Genomic DNA, 23,649 nt, shown 5'->3' with positions numbered 1-23,649 from the left:
GGCTCTCAACAAGGGAAGTGTCCAGGCATCTCGAGGTGAATCAAAGCGATGTTATTCGGACATGGAGGAGATACAGAGAGACAGGAACTGTCGATGACATGCCTCGTTTACGCCGCCCAATGGCTACTACTGCAGTGAATGACCGCTACCTACGGACTATGGCTCACAGGAACGCTGACAGCAACGCTACCATGTTGAATAATGCTTTTCGTGCAGCCACAGGACGTCGTGTTGCGACTCAAACTGTGAGCAATAGGCTGCATGGTGCGCAATTTCACTCCCGACGTCCTTGGCGAGGTCCATCTATGCAACCACGAAACCATGCAGCGCGGCACAGATGGGCCCAACAACATGTCGAATGAACCGCTAAGGATTACCATCACCTTGTCTTCACCGATGAGTGTCGCATTTGTCTTCAACCACACAGTCGTCGGAGACGTGTTTGGAGCCAACCCGATCAGGCTGAATGTCTTAGACACACTGTCCAGCGAGTGCAGAAAAGTGGAAGTTCCCCGCTGTTTTGAGGTGGCATTATGTGGGGCCGACGTACACCGCTGGTGCTCATGGGAGACGCCGTGACGGCTGTACGATACGTCAGTGCCATCCTCCGACCGATAGTGTAACCATATCGGCACCATATTGGCGAGGCATTCGTCTTCACGGATGACAGTTCGCGTCCACATTGAGCTTATGTTGTGAATGACTTCCTTCAGAACGAGCGAGGTGGCGCAGTGGTTAGCACACTGGACTCGCATTCGGGAGGACGACGGTTCAATCACGTGTCCGGCCACCCTGATTTAGGTTTTCCGTGATTTCCCTAAATCGCTTCAGGCAAATGGTGGGATGGTTCCTTTGACAGGGCACGGCCAACTTCCTTCCCCGTCCTTCCCTAATCCGATGAGACCGATGAGCTCGCTGTTTGGTCTCTTTCCCCAAATCAATCCAATCCAACGTCCTTCAAGATAAGGACATCGCTCGACTAGAGTGGCCAGCATGTTCTCCAGAAATGAACCGCATCGAACATGCCTGGGATAGATTGAAAAGGGCTGTTTATGGACGAGGTGACCCACCAACCACTCTGAGGGATCTACGCCGAATCGTTTGTGAAGGGTGGGTCAATCTGGACGAACAGTGCCTTGATGAACTTGTGGATAGTATGCCATTACGAATACAGGCATGCATCAATGCAAGAATGGTTCAAATGGCTCTGAGCACTATGGGACTCAACTGCTGAGGTCATTAGTCCCCTAGAACTTAGAACTAGTTAAACCTAACTAACCTAAGGACATCACAAACATCCATGCCCGAGGCAGGATTCGAACCTGCGACCGTAGCGGTCTTGCGGTTCCAGACTGCAGCGCCTTTAACCGCACGGCCACTTCGGCCGGCTATCAATGCAAGAGAACTTGGTACTAGGCATTAGAGGTACCGGTATCTATAGCAACCTGGATCACCACCTCTGAAGGTCACGCTGTATTGTTGCAATGTGTGGTTTTCATGAGCAATAGAAAGGACGGAAATGAGTTTATGTTCATCTCTCCTCCAATTATCTGTACAGATTCCGCAACTCTCGGAACCAAGGTATTGTCAGACGTCAAGAAACCGCATGTTTTCACAGCACAGCTTTTTCTGTATGGCGTTCGATTTTAACAGAAAACTTGTCAATTGTTGTTTAAAATACAGTAGCCTTTGTCCGTTAGAATGTTTACTACAGCATCGTGTAAAAATTCGAAGTGAATCAGGAAAGAACTTCTGTCATTTTCTTCATTCACATTTTATATGGCCTGCTACAATTTCGAATTTCATAGTTTCAGAGTTGACGAGGACGCTACGAGGAGCCGAATTTGTGTCCTGGTACAGTTCCGAGGGATACCCCAGGCTAGGAAGTATATTCAATTCCAAAACATATTTATCAATTGCGAAGCATTGCCAGGTTCGCTAGTATCAATATAAAGAGCAGATATGAACAGAGGGTTTGTAGTCGTTCCTTATAATAGCATCTTTTTGCATAATGAACTAATTTTGAATTATGATGACAGTTTTTTGTTTCTGCTATTTTAAAGAACATGCATTGATGCATTAACGCTTGTATTCATGCATTAATACTAACTGTTCAAGAAGTATGTGATAATTTTCATCAAAACACTCTGCACTCAACGTAAGCAAATGCTATACAGTTTCGAATCTGACAGGCTGGAAACGTATGGCCTAGGCGAGCTGCCACCTGAAAAAATAAATGGGCCTCTTTTATGAACAGTTTAATTCCCATGACATTTCTCATTACTGCGAATAAATGTAGTGGTTTATTTCAGCTGGCGAGATCTTGTCTCCGTTCTTACCCCATAGCTGTCGAGAGGTCTACAAAGTTCGTGCAAGAATATTGCTGGCAGATGAGGCGATATTCCAGAATCACCTTCACCGCAGGAAACGACCAATATCTTCAGTTGTTCTGCCTGGAAAATTGGTTCAGATGCTGTAAATAAAAGAAAAAATTTCTGAAACATTAACCACATTCAGTCCACGCTATTCCAGCAGCTTCTGGACAAAACGATACACAGCTCGTTTGTCTTCTTCAGTCTCTCATTCCTTGTTCCAGCCCAAGTTCTTTTTTCTTTCAGGGCTACGTAAACGTAATTATTTATTACATCTCCACTATTCATAACGATCATAATGGCTACCGCAGGTTTCAATTGTTTTCCACTTCGCCGAATTTACGGAATTCGTTCTCCAGTAAAACGAACCATTACTTTTTAATCGGATTTGAGGGCGCCGGCGTTATTAAATTCCGCCTCTTTTGTGTTACAAACGCCATTCACTTTTTCCTCAATACGTGTTTAATGGCCACTGCCAGTTACAAATTTAATTTAGCATGGGGATATCTTGAGTTCCAAAACTGTTCTTTCGCACCACCTCTATACTACTACTGTTTTTAGCAACTATCTTTTTGTTGTTAGTTTGCGCATCCCACAGTGTATCAAATGCTGCCGTATGCTCGTTGCGTTGTGTCGGCAGTGCGTGGATGTATTTCCCGTGTTTCCCCCTCACGCACTCAGTCCACTGAGAGGAGAGCAGTGGCTGCAGTCGAGTGTGTGCGTTTGTGCTCACGCGGTTCTCCCTTATCGCTCGTTACTGTCTTCATGCTTTGTCGTTATTCGTAATCATCCCTCTACATCCCAGAGGCACTGCATATAATTCACAAATAAGCAGTTTAGTGCCTTCCCACAATCATATTCTGCCAAAAATGTGTAGAAGAAGCGAAAATTTATATAATTGTGTCAAGTAGATGAAAGAAAATGAGATTAAGGTTTAATCACCCTGCGATAATGTAGGGATGAGAGAGAGAGTGCGAGCAGGTATTGAAAGAGGCAAAATTATTGTCGAACATGAAACTGGTCAATATGAAAAACATTATAACGTTGGCTAGAGCTATATAGAGTTATAACAGTTTCTTAACTTGAATTCATATTCAATTGATGAAAAATTTCCTTATATTTCATTCAAACCTGTTACATCTCTCTGTCGTAATGTTACTGTTTGCAGCCATTCTTCCTCAGTAGCCGGTCCATTGCTATTTATGGTGTACAAGAGAATAATTATTTAATCGTGTTTTACATATTAATTTTGTTTCTTTCTGTCTATTTATGTGTTTTGTTGTTTCTTACTACCTTCTAAATTATTTGTATCTGCTTGTATTGTTCGTCAGTGTGGTTAAGTACACTATCTTACAAAAAAATGTAAAGCTTGGTTTATGTACACATCAGCAACATCACGTTTGTAGTTCTCTGTGACGGGTAAGAAGGACACGAGAGGCAATGGTAATGGTTAGTGTTGTTACCAGGCCAGGTATGGTATATACGAGACATGAAGTGCGTCAGATATCAGGCGACCACTGTGATGCGCATACAGGTGCCGTGTACAAATATGAGTCAGCGTTAAGAATGAAATTTTCACTCTGCAGCGGAGTGTGCTCTGATATGAAACTTCCTAGCAGATTAAAACCGTGTGCATGACCGAGACTCGGACTCAGGACCTTTGCCTTCCGCGGGCAAGTGCTCTACCACCTGACCTACCCACGCATGACTCACGACCCGCCCTCACAGCCTTAATTTTCGTCTCCTACGTTCCAGACTTCACAGAAGCTCTCTTGCAGACCATGAACTCCTGGAAGAAAGGATGCTGCGGAGAAATGGCTTATCCATAGCCTGGAGGATCTATCCAGAATGAAATTTTCCCTCTGCAGCGGAGAGTCTCGGTTCAAATGGCACTGATCACTATGGGACTTAACAGCTGAGGTCATCAGTCCCCTAGAACTCAGAACTACTTAAACCTAACTAACCTAAGGACATCACACATATCCATTCCCGAGGAAGGATTCGAACCTGCGTCCGTAGCGGTTGCGCGGTTGCAGACTGAAGCGTCTAGAACCGTTCGGCCACTCCGGCCGGCGGAGTGTCTCGGTCCGGTACACAGTTTTAATCTGCCAGGATGTTTCAGGAGTCTCCATCTGACATAGTCGGAAAAGGGCTTCGTTCTGGGTCTCCATCTGGACTGCTGGTCGAATCGTGCAATATCCCAATTTGTAAGGCACTGTCATAACAGTGGCCGGATGCTGGACTGCACGGGAACGTGACGGCAGATATGCGCGTCTTCGAGCTTTTGGTCGACCACGTCAGATCGACATATGGCAATATCGCTTCATTGTACACCGAGCACATCGTAGCCACTTGACATATATGCCTTCCATCTGAGAATACTTAATGGATAATTTGCAACATTCCGTGTGCTTGCGCGCCATTACTCGGAGACGAGAAGTAAGTATTTTGGCATCTGCGGCTCCGTTTAACCCACAGCACATGCGGGCGCGTTTGGAGTGGTGCCATTACCGGAAAGCAAATACTACATCTACATCTACATCAAAACCTACTTGGATACTCTGAAAATCACATTTAAGTGCCTGGCAGAGGGTTCATCGAATCACATTCACAATTATCTATTATTCCGATCTCGTATGGCGCGTGGAAAGAACGAACGCTTAGTCTTTCAGTATGAGCTCTGATTTCCCTTTTTTTATCATGGTGATTATTTCTCCCTATGTAGGTCGGCGTCAACAAAATACTACCGTATTCAGAGGAGAAAGTTGGTGATTGAAATTTCGTGAGTAGATTTCGCCGTAGAGAAAAATGCCTTTGTTTTAATGACGACCACCCCAAATCCTGCATCACTTCAGTGACACTCTCGCGCATATTTGCGATAATACAAAACGTGCTGCCCTTCTTTGAACTTTCTCGATGTACTCCGCCAATCCTATCTGGTAAGGATCCCACACCGCGCAGCAGTATTCTAAAAGAGGGCGGATAATCGTCATGTATGCAGTCTCTATAGAGGATCTGTTACATTTTACAACTATCCTACCAATAAAACGCAGTCTTTGGTTCGACTTCCCCCAACATTTTCTTCGTGTTCCTTCCAAATTAAGTTGTTCGTAATTGTAATTCCTAGGTATTTAGTAGAATTTACGGCCTCTAAATTTGACTAATTTATCATGTAACCGAAGTTTAACAGATTCCTTTTAGCACTCATGTGGATGACCTCACACACTTCTTTATTTAGGGTTAATTGACGATTTTCGCACCATTCAGATAGCTTTTCTAAATCGTTTTTCAATTTGTTTTTATCTTATGATGACTTTTATTAGTCGATAAACGACAGCATCATCTGCAAACAACCTAAGACGGCTGCTCAGATTGTCTTCCAAACCGTTTATGTAGATAGGGAACAGCAGAGGGCCTACCTTGGGAACGCCAGAAATCACTTCTGTTCTACTCGTTGGCTTTCCGTCGATTACCACCAACTGTGACCTCTCTGACAGGAAATCACTAATCCAGTCATAACTGAGACCTGAGACGGTATTCCATAATCACGCAATTTCACTGCAAGCCATTTGTGTTCAAAAATGGCTCTGAGCACTATGAGACTTAACATCTGAGGTCATCAGTCCCCTAGAACTTACAAGGGAACCTCCCCATCGCACCCCCCTCAGATTTAGTTATAAGTTGGCACAGTGGATAGGCCTTGAAAAACTGAACACAGATCAATCGAGAAAACAGGAAGAAGTTGTGTGGAATTATGAAATAAATAAGCAAAATATACAAACTGAGTAGTCCATGAGCAAGATAGGCAACATCAAGGATACTCTGAGCTCAGGAGCTCCGTGGTCCCGTGGTTGGTGTGAGCAGCTACGGAACGCGAGGTCCTTCGTTCAAGTCTTCCCTCGAGTGAAAAGTTTATTTTCGCAAAGTTGTGATCTGTCCGTTCGTTCATTGACGTCTCTGTTCACTGTAATAAGCTTAGTGTCTGTGTTTTGCGACCGCACCGTAAAACCGTGCGATTAGTAGACGAAAGGACATGTCTCTCCAATGGGAACCGAAAACATTTGATCGCAAGGTCATAGGTCAACCGATTCCTCCACAGAAAAACACGTCTGATATATTCTATACCACACTGGTGACTGCACGTGCGTCACATGACAGGAATATGTTGTCGACCCACCTAACTTGTACGCTTGGCGAATGGGTAAAAAGATTCTTCTACCTGTGTTTCGATGTTTGTTCAGGTGTAGCGTCCCGATACTACGGTGCAGTTACCTCGCATCGGACGGACGGACGGACAGATAATGATTGTCTGAAAATAAAAGAATTAAAATTTTCACTCGAGGGGAGACTTGAACCAGGGACCTCGCGGTCCGCAGCTGCTCACGCTAACCACGGGACCACGGCACGACTTATCTCACTCTCTCCTTGGTGTTTCCTATGTTGCAAATGGACTACTCAGTTTGTATATTTTGCTTATTTATTTCATAGTTCTACACAAACTCTTCCTGTTTTCTCGATTGATCTGTGTTCAGTTTTTCGAGGCTTATCCACTGTGCCAACTTATAACTAAATCTAAGGGGGGTGCGATGGGGAGGTTTTGTTAGAACTACTTAAACCTAATTAACCTAAGGGCATCACACACATCCATGCCCGAGGCAGGATTCGAACATGCGACTGTAGCAGTCGCGGGGTTCCGGACTGAAGCGCTTAGAACCCCATGGCTACCGCGGCCGGCGCCGCTTGTTTGGTATAGTGTCAAAAGCCTTCCGGAAATATAGAAATACGGTAGCTATTTGAAATCCTTTGTCATAGCACTCAATACTTCATGTGAGTATACGGCTTGTTGTGTTTCACAATAACAATGTTTTCAACAAACCGTTTTCTTCGAGGTAATTCAAAATGTTCGAACACAATATATGTTCCAAAGACCTGCTACATATCGACGTTAAGCCGGCCACGGTGGCCGAGCGGTTCTAGGCGTTTCAGTCCGGAACCGCGCGACTGCTACGGTCGCAAGTTCGAATCCTGCATCGGGCATGGATGTGTGTGATGTGCTTAGGTTAGTTAGGTTTAAGTAGTTCTAAGTTCTAGGGGACTGATGTCCTCAGCTGTTAAGTCCCACAGTGCTGAGAGCCATTTGAGCCACATCGACGTTAATGATATGGGCCTGTGATTTAGTGGATTACTCCTACTACCTCTCTTGAATATTGGTGCGACCTGTGCAACTTTCCAGTCTTTGGATATGGATCTTTCGTCGAGCGAACGGTTGCATACGATAGTTAAGCATAGAGCTATTGCATCAGAATGCTCTGAAAGGAGCCTAATTAGTAAACAGTCTGGAACAAAAGACTTGCTTTTGTTAAGTGATTTAAGTTGCTTCATTACTCCGAGGATACTTACTTCTACGTTACTCAGGTTGGCAGCTGTTCTTGATTTGAATTCTGGAATATTTACTTCGTCTTCTCTTGTGAAGGCATTTCGGAAGGCTGTGTTTAGTGACTCTGCTTTGGCAGCACTGTCTCCGATAGTATCTCCATCGCTATCGCACAGAGAAGGCATTGATTGTGTCTCGCCGCTTGCATACTTCACTATAATTTTTCTAGATTTTCGGCCAGGTTTCGAGAGAAAGTTTCGTTGCGGAAAGTATTATAAGCATCTCGCAATGAAGACCCCTATTTCTGTAAAAGATTGCCAATCTTGGGGATTTGGCTTCTGTTTAAATTTGGCATGTTTGTTTCGTTGTTTGTGCAACAGTGTTCTGACCCGTTTTGTGTACCAAGGAGGATCAACTCCGTCATATGTTAATTACTTTGGTATAAATCTCTCAATTGCTGCCGATACTGTTTCTTTGAATTCAAGTCACATCTGTTCTACATTTATGAAGTTAATTTGGAAGGAGTAGAGACTGTCTGTCAGCAAAGCGTCAAGTGAATTTTTATCTGCTTTTTCGAATAGGTATAGTTTTCCATTATTTTTGGAGGAGTCGGTGTTACAATATTCAGTCTCGCTGCGGCAACACTTTGTTCACTAATCCGTGTATCCGTTTTGATGCTCGTTACTAACTAAAGATTGTTTGTTGCTAAGAGGACATGTGTTTTGTCCAACCGCTTACTATTCTCGTGGACTCATAAATAAAGTACTCGAAATAATTTTCAAAGAATGTGTTTAGCGCAATTTCGGATGATGTTTTATGCGTACCTCTGGAATTAAACATGTATTCTCGCCAAGATATCGAGGGTAAGTGATAGTAACCATCAACTGTAATCGTGTGAGTTGGTGTTTGAATTCAAACTCAAGTTTACTTTGAACATTTCAGCAATTGTATCATCTGTATTGGGAGTCAGGTAAAAGGATCTAGCATATCGACGACGTCCCTCGACTTTGTGTGACAGTATCGTGGTGCCATTTTTCAACAGGAATGTTCTTGTCCATACATGAACAGCTGGGATGTGAACTGTGTTCCACTGAAAATGTCTAAGATATCAATGAGCAGTTACAACTGTTGTGGATCAGTTTGACCCAGACTTTATGACACGCCGAGTCATATCCACACCGGAAAGTATACTAATAAGTTATACTAATAATGGGTTAAAATGGGCTAATACTGCTGAGTTCTTTGTAAATTCGATTCGATTTTGCCATCACGAAAATAACACAACATATCCCCCCCGACCAGGAAGTTTATTTAGTTTTCTCCTCTCTTCACGTCTTCTGTCAGGAAGTATAAAAGGTTGTATGCTTCTATCCCGCAAGCATTTCTCTTATCTTTATTTCCTAAATATTATCAGTGGCCTGTGACACATGTTTGTTTTGTGTATGTAATCAATACATTATTTATTTTTTCCAGATATACTACTATATTAAATTTCCTTCCTTATTCTCCTATTACTTGGCTAAAAACAAGTTTAACACACACGCAGTGAAGGTAAAGCGTTTAACGAAAGCGTGCTCTTGAACGCAGAAATGCTGACAGTCTGCTTCAGGCTGGAAAACGAGTTCAAGTTTCAGGACAACACATACATTGATCAGCCACATCTTCGTACCATATCTGCACACACAAGTCACCTGATTTCTATAAATTCTGGGGACAGGGGCGATGAGTTTTGACACCACGTTCAGTCACATTCCAGATGTGCTGAATTGGGTTCAGATCTGGCGAGTTGGTGAGGCCAGCACATTAATGGGAACTCGGCATTGTTTTCCTTGAAGCATTGCTTAGCACTCCAGGCCTTGTGACATGGCGATTAATCTTACTGATAAAAGCCGCTGCCGTCTGAAAACATGATCGACATGTGCAGCTTTTCGCAGTCTGCAACCAGTGTACGATACTCCATAGCCGTCATGATGCCTTGCACGAGCTCCACTGGGTCCAAGGACGGTCATTTCAGTGTTCCCGAAAGCGTAATGGAGCTGCCGCCACATTGTCTCTATCCCACAGTATAGACGTCAAGGATCTCTTCTCTGGAAGACGACGCATTCGCGCCCTCCGAACAGCGTGATGAACAAGTTATCGGTATTCATGGGACCATGCAACGCTCTGCCACTGTGCCAACGCCCAGTGCCGAGGTAACGTGCCCATTTCAGTCGTAGTTGCCGATGTCGTGGTGTCAAACCTGGCACAGGCATGGGTTGCTGGCTATGTTTGGTGCACTGTGTGTTCAGACACGCTTTTAGTCTGTCCACTATTAACGTCTGATTTTAATTCGGCCACAGTTCGCTGCCTGTTCTGTTTTACCGGTCTGCCCAGCCTACGACATCCGACACCTGTAATGAGGGGTGGCCGCCCAATCTCACGGTGTCTCGAGGAGCTTTCACCTCGGATTTGACACGTGTTGAGGACACTCACCAGAGCACTCCTCGAACACTCGACAACACATGCAGTTTCAGAAACGCTAGTGCCGAGCCTCCGGGTCTTCACAGTTTGCCTTCGGTCGAAATGAGATAAGATCGCGAGCCCAACTCTTCTACAAACGGTCAGTCCGCTCACTGATACTATACGCAGAGTGGATGTGTCTGACTGGCAGCCATTCCTCGCCAGGTGACACTGCTACCCCCCCAGACGGCTTTATATCGATATCAGGTCGGTAGTCACAATGTTCTGGCTGATCAGTGTGGGTGACAACAAGACCACACTGGATGGTAGGGAGAACCTAACCAATAACTTACCATATTTCGAAATTTTCACTACAAAATGTTGTTTCTTACCTAACAATAGTAGATTAAGAAAATAAACGGAAATGTAGAAACGTACCTCTAAGCACGTTTATTACAGACATGCAAACAACATGCATTTCTGGTCGCTGAAATCGCTCTGTAAGTAAAAGAAATGAAAAGCTTGTGGCGTAAAAATAAACGAATTTCTAAAGTAACATATTTGCCTAGAACTTTCAAGCATAGAAATAAAATTTAGGTAAAAATTTTTTATCCTAATCGCAAAATTTTTGTGTGAGAATGTAGTGTTCCATAGCAGCGCTTTTGGGTAAAATTCATCATCACATTATACACGAACAGGGGATGTAGATTAGGAACATGCTTAATGTATTGTAGGAGCTCGTCAGCTGCGCCCTGCAGCGTTGGTGCGGAATATAGGAGCGGAGGCGCGGTGGTGGCGGTCCTGTGTGGTGCCAGGGCGCGATCAGACATCATTAAACAATCGTTTATTACGACGCGTGTTTTTAAAGTAAGTACATCCGAGGCGTGTTTTTAAAGTAAGTACTTTTATGAAATTAAAAAGAGATGCGCTAATACATCTCAATAATTTTATGAAAGCCTGTACCATAATCTACTTTTCTACATAATTTCCTTCAACATTGAGGCACTTGTCATAACGTTGTACCAGTTTTTGAGTACCCTCCTCACAGAAGTCTACCGCCTGACTTGTTAACCGCTGCATCACCACTGTTTTGACTTCGTCATCATCTTGAAGACGCTGACCGCCCAGGTGTTTCTTCAAGTGCAGGAACAGATGGTAGTCACTGGGCGCAAGATCGGGACTGTACGGAGGATGATCTAGAGTTTCCCATCGAAAAGATGTGATGAGATCTTTGGTCTGATTCGCCACATGCAGACGGGCATTTTGCAGCAAAATGATACCCTTGCTCAACTTCCATGGACTGTTGCTTTAACTCTGGTGTGACGTAGGCCACCCATGTTTCATCGCCCGTAACAATTTGGCTTAACAAACCATCACCGTCGTTGTGGTGCCGCTCAAGGGAAGTCAATGCACTGTCTAAACGTTTGGTTTTGTGCACATCCGTCAACATTTTCGGTACCCAACGTGGGCACAATTTTCGGGAATTCAAGTGCTCGCTCACAATGCCATACAAAAGACTACGAGAAACATTAGGAAAGTCATCCTGCAAGGAGGAAATCGTAAAGGGTCTGTTTTCTGGCACCCTATTGTCCACTTCCTGCTCCAAACTTTCATTAACGACCGAAGGACGCCCACTCCGTTGTTCATCATGCACATTTGTGGGGTCATCTTTGAATTCTCTCTCCCACTTTCTTACCATTCCATCACTCATAATGTTTTCTCCGTAAACTGCACAGATCTCACGATGAATATCGATCGCTTTTAGGCTTTTAGCACTAAGAAATCTTATAACAGCCCGTAGTTCACAGTCGGCGGGACTCACAGCTATCGGACGCAACTTACACTCTCAGTACACAACGTAAACAAGGAAGAATCAGACTGTAATGGCGTCAGTGCGTAGATTAAGGTACAGACTTTCATGTAAAAATAAAATAATTGAGATACCTTAGCACGTCTTTTTTTAAATTTCAAAATGGTATTTACTTAAAAAACACGCCTCGTAAAAAGGGTTTTTATATTCACTCTCTTTTTTTCCGGCGCTGCCTACTAGCCGCCGTGCTGAGCGCGCGTTCCATTAAGGCGCAGGACAGCACGTCAGCACCCGGCGGGGGATTTGCAGGCGCAGGCCCCGGCGTTGTCTGCGGCCACTGCTGCGGCTCCATCTGCATCTACATTTATGCTTCGCAAGCCACCCAACAGTGTGTGGCGGAGGGCACTTTACGTGCCACTGTCATTACCTCCCTTTCCTGTTCCAGTCGCGTATGGTTCGCGGGAAGAACGACTGCCGGAAAGCCTCCGTGCGCGCTCTAATCTCTCTAATTTTACATTCGTGATCTCCTCGGGAGGTATAAGTAGGGGGAAGCAATATATTCGATACCTCATCCAGATACACACCCTCTTGAAACCTGGACAGCAAGCAACACCGCGATGCAGAGCGCTTCTCTTGCAGAGTCTGCCACTTGAGTTTGCTAAACACCTCCGTAACGCTATCACGCTTACCAAATAACCCTGTGACGAAACGCGCAGCTCTTCTTTGGATCTTCTCCATCTCCTCTCTCAACCCGACCTGGTATGGATCCCACACTGATGAGCAATACTCAAGTATAGGTCGAACGAGTGTTTTGTAAGCCACCCCCTTTGTTCATGGACTACATTTTCTAAGGACTCTCCCAATGAATCTCAACCTGGCACCCGCCTTACCAACAATTAATTTTATATGATTATTCCACTTCAAATCGTTCCGTACGCACACTCCCTGATATTTTACGGAAGTAACTGCTACCAGTGTTTGTTCCGCTATCATATAATCATACAATAAACGATCCTTCTTTCTATGTATTCGCAATACATTACATTTGTCTATGTTAAGCGCCAGTTTCCACTCCCTGCACCAAGTGCCTATCCGCTGCAGATCTTCCTGCATTTCGCTACAATTTTCTAATGCTGCAACTTTTCTGTATACTACAGCATCATCCGCGAAAAGCAGCATGGAACTCCATCGTAGGGGGTGTCCAGCAGCCGCTGCGTCGCTACAACCGGCCGTGGCTGCGGATGCCTCTCAACACTCTGTCGAGAGAAATCGCGCTTAGGCTCAGCACCAGAAATCATTACCCTGTTTTCGAATGTCTGTATGGTGTGTAGACAGAAGACCCAGCAGTGACATGAAGGATAGCCCTAGAGGTGATCTCAGCACACAGCCGCAAGGTAGTACCAGTACTGTCCAGCCAACCTGCTCCCAAGTGAAACGCCTCGCAAATGGGGTAGTCCATCCACAGAGGAATAGTCTGACCCTCACTTTCAGTCAGTCAGGCAGGAATGCAACTCGCAGAGTCTAAGTTCAGTCCACAGACAGACGGCTGCAGACTAGCAACAGTACACTCCGAGGTGGCAGCAGCTGTAGAAACTTCATTGCATTCAACAGGGCATCCTGCAGCTAATAGAGCTCACCTTCCATCAGTATCAGTGACGCAGATGGAGTGACCTAACTATGAGAGTGAATGGAAGGAAGAAGCAAGCTTTGTAGCAGTCAATGGCGTCATATTCTCCATATGGGTGACCCAATATGTTCCCATTTTCAGAGCCTGTCAGCACTCTTGAGTGGCCTAATGTTCAGCTACAGTGCTTCAGAATGTGCTTTTGCGCAAAGCCTGAAGTCTTAAAGGCGTTGCTGTGTCATCCCTAGATCAAGTTCGAATATAATGAATTTCCTTGAGACAGAGATGTTGCTGTCCATGCATCAGCACGGCTTTATAAATCATCGCTCCTGCGAAACGCAACTAGCCCTTTTTTCACATGATATATTGCGAACCACGGATTAAGGGTATCAGACGGATGCCATATTCCTTGACTTCCGGAAAGCGTTTGACGCGGTGCCCCACTGCAGATTCCTAACTAAGGTACCAGCATATGGGATTGATTCCCAAATATGTGAGACTTCTTAGGTAATAGAACCCAGTACGTTGTCCTCGATGGTGAGTGTTCATCGGAGGTGAGGGTATCATCTGGAGTGCCCCAGGGAAGTGTGGTAGGTCCGCTATTGTTTTCTATCTACATAAATGATATTTTGGATAGGGTGGATAGCAATGTGCGGCTGTTTGCTGATGATGCTGTGGTGTACGGGAAGGTGTCGTCGTTAAGTGACTGTAGGAGGATACAAGATGACTTGGACACTATTTGTGATTGATGTAAAGAATGGCTACTAACTCTAAATATAGATAAATGTAAATTAATGCAGATGAATAGGAAACAGAATCCTGTAATGTTTGAATAGTCCATTAGTAGTGTAGCGCTTGACACAGTCACGCCGTTTAAATATTTGGGCGTAACATTGCAGAGCGATATGAAGTGGGACAATCATGTAATGGCGGTTGTGGGGAAGGCGGATAGTCGTCTTCGGTTCATTGGTCGAATTTTGTGAAGATGTGGCTCATCTGTAAAGGAGACCGCTTGTAAAATACTAATACGTCCTACTCTTGAGTACTGATCGAGCGTTTGGGATTCCTATCAGGTCGGATTGAGGAAGTACATAGAAGCAATTCAGAGGCGGGCTGCTAGATTTGTTACTTGTAGGTTTGATCATCACGCGAGTGTTACGGAAATGCTACAGGAACTCGGGTGTGACTCTTTGGAGGAAAGGAGGCGTTCTTTACGTGAATCGCTACTGAGGAAATTCAGAGAACCATCATTTGAGACTGACTGCAGTACAATTTTACTGCCGCCAACTTACATTTCGCGGAAAGACCACAAAGATAAGATAAGAGAGATTAGGGCTCGTACAGAGGCATATAGGCAGTCATTTTGCCCTCGTTCTGTTTGGAACAGGGAGAGAAGATGCTAGTTCTCCCCTCCGCCACGCACCGTATGATAGATTGCGGAGTATAGATGTAGATGAAGTTTCTACACATTGCCCCGTTAAAGAAGAGTGCTGCGTCTGCTGCACACCGTTGTCTACGGGCTGAGTCTGCGGTTCGCTGCGACCTCTCTCGTACACTATGACGCAAGAAGCTCCTTCTCTGTTTGTACTTCCTTTCTTCCAGTTATTTACGTTGGTTACCCTACTATTGCGTGCACGATGGCGGCGTTGTTCCACTTAGCGTCATTCCAGCCATTTATAACAAAACTTTATTCGTCCACTTCTTTACTATTCTGCTGTGCAACAGTATACAATGCTTTAAATTTGTAACTGGGTCTTTTGTAAGCTCTTCTGCACATAAGCTTCTTTGAGAAGAGACAGTGGACGTACATACAACAAAGGAGACATTAAAGCAAGTGCAGAATTGGTTCTCTGTTTTTGTAAATAATGTGAAACTTAATTGAACATGAATGCATTCCTATGAGACGCTACATATATCAGAACAAAATTTATAATATGTAACTAAGTAAATAACCATTCCTTTTCCAAATCAGTACACTTGCCTAAAACAATGAAGTGAAACAATTTTGGTTAAAAATTTGCTGCAAAATACGAGCACCTGCTATTTTTAAGTACAGGCTAATCAGCTCTCAACCGTTGTGTGTAATGTTTACACTATTTTGTGTAATTGTTAGGTGCTTCATACGCTACAATGCCATCAGAAGTTTGTCCATATCGCTGGAAGGCAATTGTGAACCATCAGCATTTGTTTGCTAACGCCTCTGTTACACTTGTCCTTATTTTGTTTCTTCTTCCTTGCAGGTAGCTCCAAACAAGTGTTTCCTGCAACCATCTGACCTGCCTCATCTGACGGTAAGAATGGTGAACACAGTTTTACGTATTTAGTTGGGTTACTCTGAGAGTTAATTCTTAGGCTACGCTTTGTAAGTAAATCTGCATGTATTTATCGTCGGCAATTTAATCACAACTGAACAACACGTCTGTGCCACACGTTAGCAGCTGGACTGAAGAAGGGTCGGAGCACAGTTTATGATGTATCATTCACAGATATGACCCTATTTTTCCGCTTAATTATATTATCCCATTTGAATACAACTTAAAATAAGATACCTCGAAGCCATTTGGTAAAGTCTTAACAGTAAGGCGCGTAGGGCAGCTCTTTAGAGGCATAGCCCCGTTTTTACCCACATGAGAGAGATGTCTTATCTAAATCTTCATTCTGCAAACCAGTTTAAAGGGCATACCAGAGGGTCCTCCCCAAAGGGGGAAACAAACGAGGTGGCGCCATGGATAGCATTAGAGATCCATATTTTGGTGACAACTTGTCAAATCTCCATCCGATCATCAAGATTTCCGTGCGTTCCATAATCGCTCCAGGAATACGCCTATCGCTATCTGACCCTCTGACCCATCTCTAATGACAGCTCTGTCGACGAGGTTGTAACCTCTGATCTTTCTTTCTTCAATATGGACAATAAGAGGATTGCAAAAGCAGACAATAAGTACTTTAAAATAACGCTCTAACGTAGCACAATAATGAATAACTTTGCATAACCGTTCTTCGTAAGTGAAACGCATTCCGAACTCGTCATAAGTAAGATGTATGCCGACAAACTTGTAAAACGTATACGATGGTAGCAGTTTTGTCGGATAGGGAGTCCAGGAATCATTGCGGAATGGGAGAAACTGTTGCAGTTTTAAAGACGAAGTAGTCAGCAGGAGCGAAGAACGTGGACTGAACAGCAGTTTGTCATAAGTAAATCCTGAAAACTGAGTTTTAAATCAAATGATGGTACAGTAATAGATGTAAATATATACAATTTTTGAAACAAATATTTTCTCATATTCGTGCACGCTGCATTCCTTCTGTTTGTCTCCAGGATATGACGGAAAGATATCAAATGGGATATGTTTGAAGACGACATGTGTATGCAGATTTTTGCGTGAGACGTTTGACGTAGGATGACGGATGATGAATCGCTAAATCCAACACCACCATAGTAGACACAACAAACATCACTACAGTTTACTGGTGAAAATATTTATCTTCAAAAAGCAATCAGTTTTTGTTCTCGGTTTCATTGATAACTTGTGGCAATCAAATTGTTGTATACAATCCAGAATTATAAGTTTTTCAATCCTCTAATACAACGATGGTGACGTACCAGCACAAACAATAAAAGAAGCGATAATTTTCTTGTAAGTGCTTCGCGAACGAATCATTTTGATGCTTTCGGTTCGTCTTCGGACACCCAAACAGTAGTTCTACATCTACATCTACATTGATACTCCACAAGCCACCCAACGGTGTGTGGCGGAGGGCACTTTACGTGCCACTGTCATTACCTCCCTTTCCTGTTCCAGTCGCGTATGGTTCGCGGGAAGAACGACCGTCTGAAAGCCTCCGTGCGCGCTCTAATCTCTCTAATTTCACATTCGTGATCTCCTCGGGAGGTATAAGTAGGGGGAAGCAATATATTCGATACCTCATCCAGAAACGCACCCTCTCGAAACCTGGCGAGCAAGCTACACCACGATGCAGAGCGCCTCTCTTGCAGAGTCTGCCACTTGAGTTTATTAAACATCTCCGTAACGCTATCACGGTTACCAAATAACCCTGTGACGAAACGCGCCGCTCTTCTTTGGATCTTCTCTATCTCCTCCATCAGACCGATCTGGTACGGATCCCACACTGATGAGCAATACTCAAGTATAGGTCGAACGAGTGTTTTGTAAGCCACCTCCTTTGTTGATGGACTACATTTTCTAAGCACTCTCCCAATGAATCTCAACCTGGTACCCGCCTTACCAACAATTAATTTTATATGATCATTCCACTTCAAATCGTTCCGCACGCATACTCCCAGATATTTTACAGAAGTAACTGCTACCAGTGTTTGTTCCGCTATCATATAATCATACAGTAAAGGATCCTTCTTTCTATGTATTCGCAATACATTACATTTGTCTATGTTAAGGGTCAGTTGCCACTCCCTGCACCAAGTGCCTATCCGCTGCAGATCTTCCTGCATTTCGCTACAATTTTCTAATTCTGCAACCTCTCTGTATACTACAGCATCATCCGCGAAAAGCCGCATGGAACTTCCGACACTATCTACTAAGTCATTTATATATATTGTGAAAAGCAATGGTCCCATAACACTCCCCTGTGGCACGCCAGAGGTTACTTTAACGTCTGTAGACGTCTCTCCATTGATGAAAACATGCTGTGTTCTGTTTGCTAAAAACTCTTCAATCCAGCCACACAGCTGGTCTGATATTCCGTAGGCTCTTACTTTGTTTATCAGGTGACAGTGCGGAACTGTATCGAACGCCTTCCGGAAGTCAAGAAAAATAGCATCTACCTGGGAGCCTGTATCTAATATTTTCTGGGTCTCATGAACAAATAAGGCGAGTTGGGTCTCACACGATCGCTGTTTCCGGAATCCATGTTGATTCCTACAAAGTAGATTCTGGGTTTCCAGAAATGACATGACGCTCGAGCAAAAAACATGTTCTAAACTTCTAAAAGAGATCGACGTAAGAGATATAGGTGTATAGTTTTGCGCATCTGCTCGACGACCCTTCTTGAAGACTGGGACTATCTGTGCTCTTTTCCAATCATTTGGAACCCTCCGTTCCTCTAGAGACTTGCGGTACACGGCTGTTAGAAGGGGGGCAAGTTCTTTCGCGTACTCTGCGTAGAATCGAATTGGTATCCCGTCAGGTCCAGTGGACTTTCCTCTATTGAGTGATTCCAGTTGCTTTTCTATTGCTGTTATGTTTCCGCTTCGTGCGAACATATCAACTTTCATCTCCTGTTACGATATTGAATTTCCTCAAAAGAAAATTTTGAGCATTGGCTTATGCCATTTGGCACTAGTCAGTTTTTGACTTTCGATGAAATGGTATGGAATCAATTAGAAATAGACATTTTTCTCGCAGGTAAACTTTTGTGCAAAATCGAATGTTCAGTTGTCTTCGTGATGACTAAGGGTTCCTCCCTCTCATGATACGTCAGTTGGCGTCCTCTTTAAAGGCTTGCGGCACAACACCAATGTCTTTTCTAACAGCAAGCGATTTTAGTTCACTTTAACGAAATTTATAGCTCGCCGGAGCGCGGCCACAGCGAAATTCGCAAAGCAATCGTGCACAACATTTACCGAAAATGACTGAATACCAGAAGTTCGACGAAGTGATTCGAAGAACTGTTACTAAGCTGGATCTTCACGAAAATAGTAAAAAATCATGAAACGAAAATCTTCGTGTGTAGTTTTCGTTATTTCACAGTAATTTTTCCTTGAAAGCTCGTTGTAAACAATTGACTGTGCCAGCTTCCAATTAGACGTTGATTTCAACAATAACAGATGGCAAATATTAAAACTATAGTAACGTCCACTGTCAATACAGATGAACTAGAGATCCCGCGAGTTCGTAAAAATTTAAGGGACGATGGTGTTATCAGTGCTCTCGTGTACATGTCACTTGTTTATGTGACTATTACGCGCCCGTTCATTACACGTGATGATTTCCGTGTGATTCCAGTAAATAAGTCGATTGTCTCTCATTTATTTATTTTTCTTATCTTTTCTTCTACTTGCTCTCGTTTGATTTTGTTTCGTTACAGGTTTTTCTTTAAATTACTATGCTTGCAGTGGCTTATGATAAGGGCGAGTGAAGGGAACAGGCAATTCAGAGGAAAATTAAAAATTACTCTCAGTGACACAGAAAATAGGACATTTTTATTTAATTTAATCGGCACTCAGAGCTTTCCCATTCTCCATACACACGTTTGAGTAGATCAGAAACAGGATACAGCTTGATACGTGTTTGGGATACTACCATGAATACCGTGTAATACTTCGTTAGGGTGTTTCACCCCCTATCTCTCTATGGCGGCTTTATGCAGACCTGTAACAGTATTTGACGGTCTAAATGGTACGACGTTTCAGAGCTGCAGTAACCTAAACTAAACTCAAGGAATGCATATGCTGAATTTATATTTTATGTTAATGTTAATTTATAGGTATACGGAGAAAGACTACAAAGCTGTAGGAATGTTTCATTTGGTCCATTAATTCTAGAATTTCCTATGACTCTTCGACGCGGAAAATATTTACAATAAGCTTTCGTTAAGTAAATTTGCGATTATATCACGATTCATTTACTCATCTTCGCGGTGGCCGATATGTGCTGAAACACAAGGAGGTTGTTCCATGTTCCTGTAAAAAAATGTAATTAAATAAAAAAGTAAAAATTTGTGCTTTACGTAAATGTCTCATTTTCGAGGAAGAGGAGAATAATTTGGGTATAAATTATGTTAATCAGTTTCTATCTAAGAATTATTTCAGATGAGATCCTTTCCAAGTTCTGTCTTGTGTTTCTTTATTTCGCCATCATTCACTCAGGTGATGCACTTCCATACTATACATTTCACTCTATTCAACTTATCTTTCAATTTACTACACATTGGTCCCTCCGTTCCTTCTTTTTAAAAAAATGGCTCTGAGCACTATGGGACTTAACATCTGAGGCCATGTCCCCTAGACTTAGAACAACTTAAACCCAACAAATCTAAGGACAACACACACAACCATGCCCGAGGCAGGATTCAAAGCTGCGACCATAGCAGCAGGGCAGTTCTGGACTAAAGCGCCTAGAACCGCTCGGCCACAGCCGTCGGCAAAGCTTTTTAAGCAGAGACAATTTTACCTCAAAAAAAAAAAATGGTTCAAATGGCTCTGAACACTATGGGACTTAACTGCTGTGGTCGTCAGTCCCCTAGAACTACTTAAACCTAACTAACCTAAGGACATCACACACATCCATGCCCGAGGCAGGATTCGAACCTGCGACCGTAGCGGTCACGAAGTTCCAGAAATGCACCTTCGTGTCCGGTGTTTCTTATACTATCCTTGCGCTCCTTAGCATACTTTTATCAAAGTCTTTCCTTATTTTGGTAGGGACTTCAAACTATATTTCCTGACCTTCCCTCTCATACATCATCTTCAAATATATTATTTTATGCAATCTTCTTAACATTGCACGTCCTTATTTTCCTGCTTTTATTTTATTAGGCCTTGGTACATGTACAATGCTAACCTGCACACTCTCTAACTAACCTGCCTCTCAGTTATAAGAGTGTGGGGCGAAATAACTGACAGTTATTTTCGCCGTCCACGACGAGCTCTTTCAAACAGCAGCAGTCGCTGTCCAATTTGCATTTCATTATAGCTGCAGCTTTGCAACTTACTATCACTGTCAACGAATAAGTTTCAGACCGATCGCAATGTCGTAGTTAATGTCAAATTGCAGTTAATTTTTCATCCACTCCCCAGTTTTGTCAACCGTACATCAGTACACACAATTCATTTGACTACACAACAACTTGGATGTTATCTGTGTTGTTTATGAGAATTCTGCTCCAATGTGATTGTCTGTTAGTGTAATAAATTTGTAGCTATTTAAAACCTTATTTGTTAGTTCAGATGATTTATTTATCTGATTCATTTAATTTATTTATGTGTGAGTTGATAGGAATTATTCTGAAATATTCTACGTTGTGTCAACATCGCCTTCACTGCCAATAGCCAGAGTCAGTCATTTACATAGAAACATTAGTTCAAGTAATGGGTTGTCATGTGCCGTAGGATATTCCTCGGCAGAAGTTCAGTAGAGGCACCCCACATACCTCAAATTAAAACACACGACTTGTAGTACTTCTTGCTGTATCGTTGCGTCATTTGGTTTCCGGCAGACAATGAGACGTTTAATATGAGAACTAGAAAGGTTGTGTTTTGCGGTAGGTTCCTTTCACGGTATGCAGAGACAATAGCGCCTTTCTTAGCCAATCATATACAACCGCTCACTTGACGAAAGGTCTGTTCCTAAAGGCTGGAAAGTAGCAGAGGTCACAACAATATTCAAGAAGGGAAATAAGAGTAATCCATTGAATTACAGACCCATATCACTGACCTTAATTTGCAGTAGGATTTTGGAGCATATACTGTACTCGAACATTATGAAACACCTTGAAGAAAATGAGTTATTGATATATAACCAACACGGGTTCAGGAAATATCGTTGTTGAGCAACACAGCTAGCTCTTTATTCCCATGAAGTAATGAGTGCTGTCGACAAGGAATCTCAGATCGATTCCATATTCCTAGATTTCCAGAAGGCTTTTGATTCCGTTCGTCACAAGTGACTATTAATCAAATTGCGTGCATATGGAGTATCGTCTCAGTTCTGTGCCTGGATTCGTGATTTCCTCTCAGAGATAGTTTGTAGTGATAGACGGTAAATCATCGAGTAGAACAGAAGTGATATCTGGCAATGGTAATGTCATAGTCCTTCTGCTGTTCCTGATTTATGTAAATGATCTAGGTGATAATATGAGCAGCCCCCTTAGATTGTTTGCAGATGACGCTGTAATTTACCGTCTAGTAGAATCATCAGACGATCAATTCCAATTACAAAATGATCTAGAGAGAATTTCTGTATGGTGCGAAAAGTGGCAATTAGCACTAAACAAAGAAAAGTGCGAGGTCATCCACACGGATAATAAAAGAAATCCGATAAATTTTGGGTTTACGATAAATCGCACAAATCTAAGAGCTATCAATTCGACTAAATACCTAGGAATTACAATTACATGCAACTAAATTTGGAAGGGCCACATAGATAATATTGCGGACAAGGCGAAACAAAGACTACACTTTGTTGACAGAACACTTAGAAGATCCGACAAACAGCCTACATTACACTTGTCCGTCCTCTGCTGGAATATTGTTGCGCGGTATGGGATCCTTACCAGGTAGGATTGACGGAGGACATCGAAAAAGTGCAAAGAAGGACAGCTCGTTTCGTGTTATCACTCAATAGGGGTGAGGGTGTCATGATATGATACGCGAGTTGGGGTGGTAGTCACTGAAACAAAGATGTTTTTCTTGGGGCGAGATCTATTTACGAAATTTCAATCACCAACTTCTCATCCTAATGCGTAAATATTTTGCTGACAGCCTGCCGGCCGCGGTGGTCTAGCGGTTAAGGCGCTCAGTCCGGAACCGCTCGACTGCTACGGTCGCAGGTTCGAATCCTGCCTCGGGCATGGATGTGTGTGATATCCTTAGGTTGGTTAGGTTTAAGTAGTTCTAAGTTCTAGGGGACTGATGACCTAAGATGTTAAGTCCCATAGTGCTCAGAGCCATTTGAACCATTTTTTTGCTGACAGCCACCTACGTTGGAAGAAATGAACATCATAATGAAATAAGAGAAATCAGAGCTCGAACGGAAAGATTTAGGTGTTACTTTTTCCCACGCACCATTCGAAAGTGGAATGGTAGAGAAGCAGTATGAAAATGGTTCGATGAACCCTCTGCCAGGTACTTAAGTGTGAATTGCAGAGTAATCCCGTAGATGTAGATATAGATGATACTATTCGCTTCATTGTTTATGCTGTGAGTGAATGGGCTGATGACTACAATATGTATGTGGCATATCAGTCTTCAAATTTCTAACAATTAATAGTTAGATTAGATTTTAAAATCTCGTCGACATCGCGGTCATTGTTACTCGGATTGCGAGAGGAT

General features: G+C 43.1%; 2 protein-coding genes across 2 annotated transcripts in view; one reads left to right on the top strand and one right to left on the bottom strand.

Moving 5' to 3' along the window:
• The window catches only part of LOC124545527 (NACHT and WD repeat domain-containing protein 2-like), a 1,590,779-nt gene that overhangs the window by 429,330 nt on the left and 1,137,800 nt on the right, over positions 1-23,649 (top strand). Inside the window, exon 3 of the mRNA XM_047124475.1 lies at positions 15,860-15,910. The gene's annotated coding sequence lies outside the window, so the exon portion shown is untranslated. The remainder of the gene's footprint in view (positions 1-15,859; positions 15,911-23,649) is intronic.
• LOC124545528 (mediator of DNA damage checkpoint protein 1-like) overlaps positions 1-23,649 on the bottom strand; it is a 430,822-nt gene that overhangs the window by 270,835 nt on the left and 136,338 nt on the right. The gene's annotated exons all lie outside the window — the stretch shown is intronic.

The sequence above is a fragment of the Schistocerca americana genome, chromosome 8 (genome assembly GCF_021461395.2).
Source record: "Schistocerca americana isolate TAMUIC-IGC-003095 chromosome 8, iqSchAmer2.1, whole genome shotgun sequence".
Lineage (NCBI taxonomy): Eukaryota > Metazoa > Arthropoda > Insecta > Orthoptera > Acrididae > Schistocerca > Schistocerca americana.
Note: the sequence above shows the minus strand (reverse complement) of the source record. Positions and strands in the feature narration are given on the sequence as shown.